The sequence below is a fragment of the Tupaia chinensis genome, unplaced genomic scaffold (assembly GCF_000334495.1).
Source record: "Tupaia chinensis unplaced genomic scaffold, TupChi_1.0 Scaffold000099_1, whole genome shotgun sequence".
NCBI lineage: Eukaryota > Metazoa > Chordata > Mammalia > Scandentia > Tupaiidae > Tupaia > Tupaia belangeri.
Genome location: NW_006159563.1, coordinates 1,194,001 through 1,196,384, shown reverse-complemented (window position 1 = coordinate 1,196,384; position 2,384 = coordinate 1,194,001). Strand labels below are relative to the sequence as shown.

The 2,384-nt window shown below is 42.1% G+C and overlaps 1 pseudogene; it reads right to left on the bottom strand.

Moving 5' to 3' along the window:
* Positions 1-871: 871 nt before the first annotated feature.
* Positions 872-1,470, bottom strand: LOC102467830 (ADP-ribosylation factor-like protein 4A; annotated as a pseudogene).
* Between the last annotated feature and the right edge of the window lie 914 nt (positions 1,471-2,384).

Below are 2,384 nucleotides of genomic sequence, written 5' to 3'. Positions count from 1 at the left end.
GACATCGAGAAAGTTCTGAGACACTTCCATTTTTTGAAGTTTCTTAAATATTTAAACAAAGAAGAAAGAAATAAAAGTCAGAATAGAAGAGCAAAAAATAAAGCATGTTTTAAGTTTTTTTTTTTTCTTTAGAGGTTTTTGCCATAGGGTGTGTGCTCATCTGAGAGAGACAAAGAGAGACAGTGAGAGGGAAAGTGAGAAATCAACTCCCCAGGGGGGATGGCCTTGCCTCAATCCCTTCTCCTCTATTCTCTTCCTGAAATTTTGGGCACATACAAATGCACCTGGCCTGATTTTCTTTTCCTTTTTTTTTTTTTTTTTTGACACTCTTCAAAGTTTATTTTCTTTTTGAGAGAGATTTTTGCTATAGGTTATGTACTCTCAGAGCAACAGAAAGCAAGAAATCACCCCCCTAGAGGGGATGGTCACACTTCAATTTCTTCTCCTTCTGGGATTTTGTGCACATGCACACACATGCCTGGTGTGAGTTTTAAGCTATGGAGTCTGAGACTCAAACCAGTCACCCAAGTGGGAGTCCAGCGCCTTAACCAGTACACCACCTGCTGGTCCCTCAAAGTTTCATTTCGGGTCGAATTTCCACAGCTGTTTTCTGGTCAATTATCTTTGCGTGGCTTCCCAAAATGGTAGTATCAAAAGACTGTGGGGTAGAGAGAGGAGGCCACTTTAAGAAGCACACATTTACTCATCTCCCACAAGGCAATAAAACTGGGCATCTGATTGTTCAACAGAACAAAGCTTTAACAGCATCCAGGAGGGCAGACAAGCAAACCAGGCTTTTTTTTTACTCTTTCCTTTGTCAAAATCAGACCAGAGATAACCTACTCCACACAGATACAAAAGGTACTGATATTCATCTTTTCTTTCCCTGTTATCACAACATTTTTCTTCTATTAGTTATCATATCATGTAGTTTCTCAGGTCCTTCCCTTAGTCTAGCTCTTATCATTGCACAGGTGGACCGCAAGTGCCATAGAGTTGAAGAGCTCAGTTTACTCATTGCTAACAATTTCCCAGTTTCTGAGAGGGACAATGAGTTCCTCAGGTCTTGTCTGTTAGCAACTGTAAGTACAGGGACTCCTTGATTTTCTGATATCCTTATTTTATGAAGTTCAATTTCGGCTTCTCCCATCCTTTTGACATCAACAGCATCCACAACAAAACACATTTCCATCTGTGCATCTGGTATATGACTTCCACAGTGGTCTTAATTTCTCCTGACCACCAACATCCCAGAAAAGAAAAGTGACTGTTTGGGAGTTTCCTGAGGTTATCTTAATTTTCTGTGTTAAATCCTTTCGAAGATATGGTATTTACAAATTAACTGAACGACAGCCTGTGTAAGACAGTTGTCTTTCCAGCAGAGTCCAAACCCAGAACAACAATGTGAAAACACAGAAATGAAGGCAGGCTGGACGGAATAGAAGTCTGGTCTGACAGTACAGTCCCCATCTCCAGCAGAAATATCTCAAATGGAAGTGCTTTCTTCTGTTTCAGAACTTCTCTTCCTAGGTGACCCAGCTACAAGGCTAAGGAAGCTTTCTTCCCTTGTCCAGACTCAGCATCTTTTTGCCACTACCAGTTTGTGAACACCAGCGTGGCCTGGCCAGTAGCAAGAGAAAAAACACCATTTCCATGGGTGCTGGGCTTGGGCCACACACCAGACTGTCTAACTGCTCACCCGGCCATTCTCTCCGACCTGATTTCTAAGCTTCCTGGACAGGAGTCAGTCAAACCGCTGTCAGCCAGTGGGAGTCCAGAGCCTTAACCAGTAAGCCACCTGTTGGCCCCATGTTTTAAGTTCTTAAAATTATGTTCAAACACATTTTAAAAATTCTTTTTTTAGAGAGAGAGAAATTTTTGCTACAGGATGCGTGCGTTCGCCAGAGACAGAGACAAAAAGCAAGAAATCACTGGTCCTCCCAAGGGAAGAGGGGGTGGATGGTCATGCCACAATCCCTTCTCCTCCATTCTCCTCTCAAGATTTTGGGCACGCACACACATGCACCTGGTGTGAGTTTTAAGCCACTAGGCCCAAGACTCGAACTATGTTGACTACATGGGAGTCCAGTGATGTAACCACTATGCCATCTGTTAGACCTATAATAAAATAATCTTTTTGGATGACATAACCCAATGATTGAATTGAGGCTCTTTTAAAATAAGATCATGGAGAAATGGTCCTCTGGGAAACTTCTGTCTCCCAACCGTCATGGGTCCTGTTCGAGCTGTATGAAAAATCTAGAACCATTTAACTGCATTTTACAGATGAGGAAACTGAGGTTGAAGAATGTAAATGATGTATTTGAGAGTATAGCCAATTAATTGATGAGAAGACCTACCTCAATGCCCTCTCTCTGCAGGTA